Genomic DNA, 9,815 nt, shown 5'->3' on the forward strand with positions numbered 1-9,815 from the left:
CCAAAATCCGCCCGCAGTCGAGGCCCGCTGCCCAGGGACGGAACCCTGCTCCCGGGCCGTTCCCCTCCCCGGAGCGCGCGGAAGGCGCGCCGACGGGCGGGTCCGCGGAGGGGAGGGAGGCCCCGAGCGACGGCGCGCGGAACAGAGGAAGAGGAGGCGGTCGGGCGGAAGCGTTACCTCTGCGGGCGGGGAATGCGGGGCGGGCGCGGCGGCGGAGGCTAGGGTTTAGCGCGATCGCGTCGGGCGGCGGCCGCGACGGGGTTTTGAGGAGCTCCGGCGGGAGAAAGAGGGGGCGAACGCCGTTGTCACCGCCTGCCCCGTGGCTCTTGTTACCCCCTCCCCCCTCTGCCCGCGCCGCGGCCATCTCGTCACGGGCACTGCAACAACAGCGGCAGTGGCTTGTGAGCTGTAAATGCCAAGTCTCTCCCCTACCCCACCCCCCACCATTGGACCAAAAGGTTTTGTATGTGATAATGTCCTTATTGAGCAATAATTGTGGTGCATTTATTGTGGGAGCGGAAAAAATGAGGGACATTAATTCTACTAGACCGGAGTTGATGGGGCGTATCCATCAGAGTATTTTATCATCACCACGTGCCTAAATATTAGTATTAAAAAGAAATTACGGTCAAGCAGCCGGTGACAGATCAGACCAGATTGCTAGAGTGGGCCCGAGGTGAGTTGGGCTGGGCCTTTTGGTCTGTTTCCTTTTTTTGGTAGGTATATGTTGGCTCGACCTAGATCTTAGGGTGGGGCGATCTGGTGGGCTAGAAGGAAAGCAATTCACGACTAGGAATTCCAAAGCCCACTTTCTACGATGTGTTTTGTGAACAGGTACTTGGAGGACCTGGAGATCGCTACCAAACGTGCACCAACGCGACGTTCACAGCCGGTGATTCATAGGCCGCGCAGGTGGATCCCGCCGGGAGAAGAGTCGATGAAGATCAATGTAGATGGGACCATCTCTCGCCAAGGAGGAACTCGTGCATCGGCTGCTGTGTGTCGGGACAAAGAAGGCAAACTACCTTGGATCTTCAACGGTGGTTTTCGAAGGACTAGTCGACGCCCCAAGCTTGGAAGCTCAAGCGTGCAACGAGGCGCTTGCTTTGGATCAAGATCTAATGCTGACACATGTGATAATAGTCTCAGATTGCATGCAGGTTGTTTCGGATATTCATGGGGTGGCGTCTTCTTCCTCTTATGCTTTTGTAATTCAAGAGATTAAAGATAGAGTTACAGACTTTTTAGGAGTTAAGTTTCGTTTTGAAGGTAGGGAGGCAAACTTTGAGGCTCATGCCTTGGCAAAGGCAGCCTCGTCTCTCCCTACAGGTCGCCATCTGTGGCTAGGGAACCCGCCAGACATTATTTGTATTCCTCCGGCTTTGGTTGATCAATAAAATCCCTAGTTACACCTAAAAAAAGATCTTAGGATGGGGCATGTCTTACCCTACGTCTTGCTGGATCTACCCTAAAATGAGCAGCTAGATCATATTTTTGCGAAGGCTCGTGCTCTCAGCAACGGGTGGGTGCTTGTTGAGCTGATGCTAAAAGAATGGACATGGAATCGGATGGTTCAGACTATGCTTCAAGAAGGTTTTCCGGCGACTCCCACAACCGCTATATAATAGAAACAACATACGACGATGCATAGGAAAGAAAATAAACATCATAACAAACATGAAAAAAAACACTAGATCCAAGTTAGAATGAAAACGCGGCAATTTTACCATGCACTACGGCGGCGGCCCGATCCACTAGGAGCATCAACGACAGGACGCTTTCTCCTACGCATCTGCTCCAACTCAGGGGGGCGACTATGGTGGCACCGATGGAAAAAAACTTTGAGGGTGGTGAGGACGGTAACCGAGGGCGAAGCTCTGAGCGATGAAGATTCTCTGGAGGCGAATCCTTACCGAAGGTGGAGGCGTCAGAGACTTCAAGTGTTCGCCTGGGATGAAAAAGAAGAAGAAGTCTGGGATCGCGAGGATTGGGGTGGCCGCTGGGGTTTGGGGCTATGGGAAAGAGTTGGTATGAAAAGGATTTATAGTCAAGTCTTTTTAAGCAGGGTTGGCTCTGGGCCTAGGCGGGAGGGTGACCGCCAAAGGCCCAACCCTAGGAGGGCAGGATCCTATATGGTTTGTTTGTCCTTGTACATAGGCAAATAGCCTGTCGCAAATAAAAAGGCCTAGTAGCCTGGTCTGTATGTACAAGAATTCATGAATAGTATGTGTCAATTAAGCATGTGGTGGTGCATCTCCACGACACAAAGACTGATCCCTCATGTCACACCACCACTTTACCTGCCTATCCTCGGCACCCCCTCCCCTTGTCGGTGTCAAAACCGGTGAATCTCGGGTAGGGGGTCCCGAGCTGTGGATCTTGGATCAATGGGTAACAAAGTACGCATGGACAATATTTACCCAGGTTTGGGCCCTCTCGAAGAGGTAAAACTCTATGTCCTGCTTGATTATATTAATGTGTGTATATGAGGATTACAGAGTTGATCTACCATGAGATCGTATGAACTAAACCCTATATGAGTAGGATGATGGTTCTAGCCTCTACGGACTAAACCCTCTATTTTATATAGACACCAGGGGTACCTAGGCTTACATATGTCGGTTACCACCAAAGGATGAGCACGCGAGCTATGTCAACCAAGACTTGGAGCATACGTCAAGACCCCAGAGGCTTCCTTTTATAGCACGGGATTATCCGAAGGCCGGTCTTCTCATGTCGATCAATAAGTAGCCCACTAGTCCGGCCCATAAGAAACAGGTCGGCAGCCCGAGGACCCCTTAGTCCGGAACACCCTCGGTAGCCCCTGAACTAGTCTTCGAAGCCGAAGTATACGCGAGAATCATAGGCTTCGTGGACCAGTTCCTTCCTTCCATGGTGCTTACGCCAAGTTCGTAGTAACCCTTAGCCGGACCCTTAAGGGTTGCTTGACTATGTCCGGCCACATGTCATTCGGATTATGTCCGGATTTCCGAAGTGTATGTATTACTTAGCCTCGAAGGCCGGCCGCCCAAGTGTGAATAGTGTCTTCGTCTGACAAGTTTTACCGAAAGGCCACGACTTGACATAACCTCTAGCCAATTACGTGGTTCAAGGCAGTTTTTCATTGGCACGTCCTATCAAGATGGAGACCGTGCCCTATTTTTAAGGGATATGATCAATGATTCGCCTTACCCCATGCGCACACAACGACACGATTATATCGGGAAGACATGAGGTCCGCGACACAGTAAAAGGGCTCTTGGTATTACAACGGCCTATAAAAGAGGAACCACCACAACTTTCATCGTACGCTCTCTCTTCCTCCCCTGCCATTGCCTTCCCAAACCTCTAAGCTCCAGCTCCAAATCCACCCAACCTTCCAAAAGATTTCTCCGGCCATTTTATCAATCGATCATGGCCGGCTCGGGCTCCAAGGGCAAGTGGGAAGCCTCTAGTGTCACCGAAGACGCCATCCTGGCGCTAAAAAGTGTCGGCTACCTGCCGGCCAATGTCGCCCACCGCATTCCGGAGGAGGGCCAGGTCGTCCCCATGCTAAGGCCCGGCGAGAGGATGGTATTGCTCCTCCACTTCATCCAGGGACTTGGTTTCCCTCTCCGCCCCTTTGTTAGGGGGTTGATGTTCTTCTACGGGCTGGATTTCCATGACCTCGCCCCTAACTCCTTCCTACACATCTTAGCCTTCATCATTATCTGTGAGGCCTTTCTGCAGATCTGGCCACACTTTGGCTTTTGACTCAAGCTCTTCAACATCAAGCCGAAGAGAAGATTGTCGACGGCCAACAGGCGGACTACAGGGGGAGGGGGCGATGGTCAGCAAAATCCCCCCCGAGTGGAGTGGCCGAACGGTACTTTCATAGAGACCGTCAAGATCTAGCAGAACGAGTGGTTCTACATCATGGAACCGCGAGGTGAGGCTTGGGCGGAGATCCCTACTTTTAGATCCGTACCTCCCATGAGGCTGGTCTCATAGACCAGAAAAGGGCTCGACTGGGGGTCGACCACGGAGGTGGAGTCGCTTCAAAGCCGGATATCCAAGATGCTGAAGATGAAGGTCGAGTTACCAAAGGTGATTCAGATCATGCTTCGCCGGTGACTCCTACCTTACCAAGATCGGGATGTCCCCATGTGGTCCTACAAGCCCGAAGGCCCTACCACCCTGCTACGCTTCTACCGCACCTCCCACGACAAATTGTGGAAGGTTGTTTTCAAGCCGCGGAAGGAGCGGCCAGCCAAGACGGAGGATATCGTCCTTGACGCCGCCAACCCCCCTTGCGAGGTACGATAAGTTATATCATTGTGTTCGGATATTTCTTTCTGACAAAGAAATTAACTCCTCCTTCTTCGTCGCACAGAGCTGGCTGAAGAAAGCCGCCCAGATCGATAGCCCGACCCTACTGCCCGAGGACCACAGGATGGCCCTGCTGACGGAAATGTTGGCCGTGGCGCCGTACAAGGTGTCGGAGAAGAAGAAGGGCGAGAAGAGGGAGGCCCGAGAGGGCCTCCGCCCTAGAGGACCCCCGGATACTAAGTCCGGGGAAACCCAACCCCCCTTCGCTCATGATGGAGAGCAAGGAAAGGACGGGGAGGAGAGCGACTCCTCCCGAACAAGGAAGAGAGCAGCGTCAGAGGACGCCGAGGAGGACTAGCCTCCTCCCGCTCCGAAGAGACAATGCAGGGCCAAGGTGGCCCTATCTGACAACAGCTCGGACTCCACCAAGGAGTCCAAGGCTTCCAAAGAGGTTCCCCGAAGGAACCCCAGGGCCAAGCCCCCCGCCCAGAGGTACGTATCTGAAGACACTCCAACATGTTCAAACTAAGTTCATTATTAACCATATGCATGTTTTTAATATCGTAGCCTGCCGCACGACCTCCCCATCGATCGAATCTTGGAGGAAGACTCTCCGTTAGACAAGCTAGCGGAGAGTGGGACCACGTCACGCACCACGCCCCCTCTGGTCATCGAGGATACCGTAGAGGTGTTGTCCTGGAAGACCCCTCCCGGGCCGAACATGGGGGGCGGGGGTGATGACATTATGGTCGGGGTGAATACCTCGGCCGCCGAGAACCAGGAGGGGACGACCCTTCTGGAGAACAAACAGGGGGATCCTGGTCAATCCAAGCTCCTCCCAAAAATGGTTCTGGAGTCGCGGCTGCCTCTGCGGGAGGTGACGGTGTCCTGGGCTAGGGGATACTCCCCATGTCATCTCCCGACCAGTGGGTCGGGCCGAGGACCCCCATGGTGGTTCACTCATGTGCCACTTTGGGAAACCCATCATGCATACAAGGAGGATTCCACAAGACGTGGCGCATAAGACAAGTACTTCTCTAAATCCCAGGCCTCCGGTACACTATATAAATCGTGGCCAGGCTAGTCAATAGATCAACTCATATTCATTAGAACAATCTCATGGTAGACACATGTACTCTGTACTACACCCATATCAATATAATCAAAAGCAGGACGTAAGGTATTATCTCTTCGAGAGAGCCCGAACCTGGGTAAAATCTTGTGTCCATGTTACCATCGCTCCAAGACGCCTAGCTTAGGACCCCTACTACGAGATATGCCGTATATAGAACTGACGGGAGGTGTCGGGGTAACTCTACCACCTCGCCTGCTTCAGAGCGGGCTCCAACTGGGTGGTCCGATGTGGTGGAGGAAGCGCTGGCCAACTCCTCCATCACCGAGGATCATCGTGCCTTGATGAGCACGGTTTTGCAAATCATGTTGGGGAACGTTGCAGAAAACAAAAAAATTCCTACGGTTTCACCAAGATCTATCTATGAGTTCATCTAACAACGAGTGATTGGATTGCATCTACATACCTTTGTAGATCACGCGTGGAAGCGTCTAAAGAACGGGGATGAGGAAGGCGTACTCGACGTGATCCAAATCACCGGAGATCCTAGCGCCGAACGAACGGCACCTCCGCGTTCAACACACGTACGGTCAGCGTGATGTCTCCTTCTTCTTGATCCAGCAAGGAGGAAGGAGAGGTTGAGGAAGATGGCTCCAGCAGCAGCACGACGGCGTGGTGGTGATGGAGCTGCAGTACTCCGGCAGGGCTTCGCTAAGCGCTATGGAGGAGGAGGATGTGTTGGAGAGGGAGAGGGAGGCACCAAGGCGTGGGGTAAGAAGTCCTCCATCTCCCCACTATATATAGGAGGGCCAAGGGGGGGGCGCCGGCCCTAGGAGATCCAATCTCCTAGGGGGGTGCGGCCAAGGGGAGGAATCCCTCCTCCCCAAGGCACCTAGGGGGTGCCTTCCCCTCCTAGGACTCTTCCTTTAGGGTTTTCCCCACCCTAGGCGCATGGGCCCTAGGGGGAAGTGGCGCCCCAGCCCATTTTGGGCTGGATCCCTTCCCACTTCAGCCCATGGGGCCCTCCGGGATAGGTGGCCCCACCCGGTGGACCCCCGGGACCCTTCCGGTGGTCCCGGTACAATACCGGTGACCCCGAAACTTGTCCCGATGGCCGAAATAGCACTTCCTATATATAATTCTTTACCTCCGGACCATTCCGGAACTCCTCGTGACGTCCGGGATCTCATCCGGGACTCCGAACAACATTCGGGTTACTGCATATACATATCCCTACAACCCTAGCGTCACCGAACATTAAGTGTGTAGACCCTACGGGTTTGGGAGACATGTAGACATGACCGAGATCGCTCTTCGTTCAATAACCAACAGCGGGATCTGGATACCCATGTTGGCTCCCACATGCTCCTCGATGATCTCATCGGATGAACCACGATGTCGAGGATTCAAGCAACCCCGTATACAATTCCCTTTGTCAATCGGTATGTTACTTGCCCGAGATCTGATCGTCGGTATCCCAATACCTCGTTCAATCTCGTTACCGGCAAGTCACTTTACTCGTACCGTAATGCATGATTCCATGACCAAACACTTGGTCACTTTGAGATCATTATGATGATGCATTACCGAGTGGGCCCAGTGATACCTCTCCGTCATACGGAGTGACAAATCCCAGTCTTGATCCGTGTCAACCCAACAGATACTTTCGGAGATACCCGTAGTATACCTTTATAGTCACCCAGTTACGTTGTAACATTTGGCACACCCAAAGCACTCCTATGGTATCCGGGAGTTACACGATCTCATGGTCTAAGGAAAGAATACTTGACATTGGAAAACTCTAGCAAACGAACTATATGACCTTGTGCTATGTTTAGAATTGGGTCTTGTCCATCACATCATTCTCCTAATGATGTGATCTCGTTATCAATGACATCCAGTGTCCATAGTCAGGAAACCATGACTATCTGTTGATCAACGAGCTAGTCAACTAGAGGCTTACTAGGGACATGTTGGTGTCTTTTATTCACACATGTATTACGATTTCCGGACAACACAATTATAGCATGAATAAAGACAATTATCATGAACAAGGAAATATAATAATGATGCTTTTATTATTGCCTCTAGGGCATATTTCCAACAGTCTCCCACTTGCACTAGAGTCAATAATCTAGTTACATTGTGATGAATCGAACACCCATGGAATTCTGGTGTTGATCATGTTTTGCTCTAGGGAGAGGTTTAGTCAACAGATCTGCTACATTCAGGTCCGTATGTACTTTACAAATATCTATGTCTCCATCTTGAACATTTTCACGAATGGAGTTGAAGCGACGCTTGATGTGCCTTGTCTTCTTGTGAAACCTGGGCTCCTTGGCAAGTGCAATAGCTCCGGTGTTGTCACAGAAGAGCTTGATCGGCCCCGATGCATTGGGTATGACTCCTAGGTCGGTGATGAACTCCTTCACCCAAATTGCTTCATGTGCTGCCTCCGAGGCTGCCATGTACTCCGCTTCACATGTAGATCCCGCCACGATGCTCTGCTTGCAACTGCACCAGCTTACTGCCCCACCATTCAAAATATACATGTATCCGGTTTGTGACTTAGAGTCATCCAGATCTGTGTCGAAGCTAGCGTCGACGTAACCCTTTACGATGAGCTCTTCATCACCTCCATAGTCGAGAAACATTTCCTTAGTCCTTTTCAGGTACTTCAGGATATTCTTGACCACTGTCCAGTGTTCCTTGCCGGGATTACTTTGTACCTTCCTACCAAACTTATGGCAAGGTTTACATCAGGTCTGGTACACAGCATGGCATACATAATAGAACCTATGGCTGAGGCATAGGGGATGACACTCATCTCTTCTATATCTTCTACCATGGTCGGACATTTAGCTGAGCTCAATTTCACACCTTGTAACACAGGCAAGAACCCCTTCTTAGACTGATCCATATTGAACTTCTTCAATATCTTATCAAGGTATGTGCTTTGTGAAAGACCTATGAGGCGTCTTGATCTATTTCTGTAGATCTTGATGCCTAATATATAAGCAGCTTCTCCAAGGTCCTTCATTGAAAAACTTTTATTCAAGTAGGCCTTAATGCTGTCCAAGAGTTCTATATCATTTCCCATCAAAAGTATGTCATCTACATATAATATGAGAAATGCTACAGAGCTCCCACTCACTTTCTTGTAAACGCAGGCTTCTCCATAAGTCTGCGTAAACCCAAACACTTTGATCATCTCATCAAAGCGAATGTTCCAACTCCGAGACGCTTGCACCAGCCCATAAATCGAGCGTTGGAGCTTGCATACCTTGTCAGCATTCTTAGGATCGACAAAACCTTCCGGCTGCATCATATACAATTCTTCCTTAAGGAAACCATTAAGGAATGCCGTTTTGACGTCCATTTGCCATATTTCATAATCATAGAATGCGGCAATTGCTAACATGATTCGGACGGACTTTAGCTTCGCTACCGGTGAGAAAGTCTCATCGTAGTCAATACCTTGAACTTGTCGATAACCCTTAGCGACAAGCCGAGCTTTATAGATGGTCACATTACCATCCGCGTCTGTCTTCTTCTTAAAGATCCATTTATTTTCTATGGCTCGCCGCTCAACGGGCAAGTCAGTCAAAGTCCATACTTCGTTTTCATACATGGATCCTATCTCGGATTTCATGGCTTCTAGCCATTTGTCAGAATCCGGGACCGCCATCGCTTCTTCATAGTTCGAAGGTTCACCGTTGTCTAACAACATGATTTCCAAGACAGGGTTGCCGTGCCACTCTGGTGCGGAACGTGTCCTTGTGGACCTTCGAATTTCAGTAGGAGCTTGATCAGAAGTATCTTGATCATCATTATTAACTTCCTCTCTAGTCGGTGCAGGCACCTCAGGAATATTTTCTTGAGTTGCGCCATTTTCCGGTTCAAGAGGTAATACTTCATCAAGTTCTACTTTCCTCCCACTTACTTCTTTCGAGAGAAACTCCTTCTCTAGAAAGGATCCATTCTTGGCAACAAAGATCTTGCCTTCCGATCTGAGGTAGAAGGTATACCCAATAGTTTCTTTAGGGTATCCTATGAAGACGCATTTTTCCGACTTGGGTTCGAGCTTTTCAGGTTGAAGTTTCCTGACATAAGCATCGCATCCCCAAACTTTTAGAAACGACAGCTTAGGTTTCTTCCCAAACCATAATTCAAACGGTGTCGTCTCAACGGATTTCGGCGGAGCCCTATTTAAAATGAATGCGGCAGTCTCTAAAGCATAGCCCCAAAAAGATAGCGGTAAATCGGTAAGAGACATCATAGATCGCACCATATCTAATAGAGTGCGATTACGACGTTCGGACACACCATTACGCTGAGGTGTTCCAGGCGGCGTGAGTTGTGAAAGTATTCCACATTTTCTTAAGTGTGTGCCAAACTCATGACTCAAGTATTCTCCTCCACGATCTGATCGCAG

At 50.4% G+C, this 9,815-nt stretch overlaps 1 protein-coding gene across 1 annotated transcript in view; it reads right to left on the reverse strand.

Moving 5' to 3' along the window:
* Positions 1-334, reverse strand: part of LOC119319402 — a 19,007-nt gene extending 18,673 nt beyond the window's left edge. The window contains exon 1 of the mRNA XM_037593884.1: positions 178-334. The gene's annotated coding sequence lies outside the window, so the exon portion shown is untranslated. The remainder of the gene's footprint in view (positions 1-177) is intronic.
* Between the last annotated feature and the right edge of the window lie 9,481 nt (positions 335-9,815).

Source organism: Triticum dicoccoides, chromosome 6A (assembly GCF_002162155.2).
Source record: "Triticum dicoccoides isolate Atlit2015 ecotype Zavitan chromosome 6A, WEW_v2.0, whole genome shotgun sequence".
NCBI lineage: Eukaryota > Viridiplantae > Streptophyta > Magnoliopsida > Poales > Poaceae > Triticum > Triticum dicoccoides.